The following is a 384-nucleotide window of genomic DNA, read 5'->3' as shown; positions in this document are numbered from 1 at the left end:
CCCGCCCAGCCCCCCCCAGCATCAATCCTGTGCCCCCTCAGCCCCATCCAGCATCACGCCAGTGCCCTCCAGTGTGCTCCCAGTGCCTCCCAGTGCCCCCAAACCCCCTCCCAGTGCCCCCAAACCCCCTCCCAGTGGCTCCCAGTGCTCCCAGTCCATCCCAGTGTGTGGGCAGTGCCTGGAGCAGGTGCTGGAGCGGATCCAGGAGCTCTTTGGGAAGCACTCGGAGCCCTTCCCGCTGCTCTCGGCCGCCTCCGGGGCTCTCCGGGCGCTCTCGGAGCCGCAGCTGCCCCTGCACGGCCTCGGGGCCCTCGCCCGCAGCCGCCTCGGGGACGCCCTGGGGCAGCGGTGCCAGCTGCAGGTCAGCCCGCCGCCGCAGGGGCG

This window comes from Corvus brachyrhynchos, unplaced genomic scaffold, assembly GCF_000691975.1.
Source record: "Corvus brachyrhynchos isolate BGI_N302 unplaced genomic scaffold, ASM69197v1 scaffold418, whole genome shotgun sequence".
Taxonomy (NCBI): Eukaryota; Metazoa; Chordata; class Aves; order Passeriformes; family Corvidae; genus Corvus; species Corvus brachyrhynchos.
Note: the sequence above shows the minus strand (reverse complement) of the source record.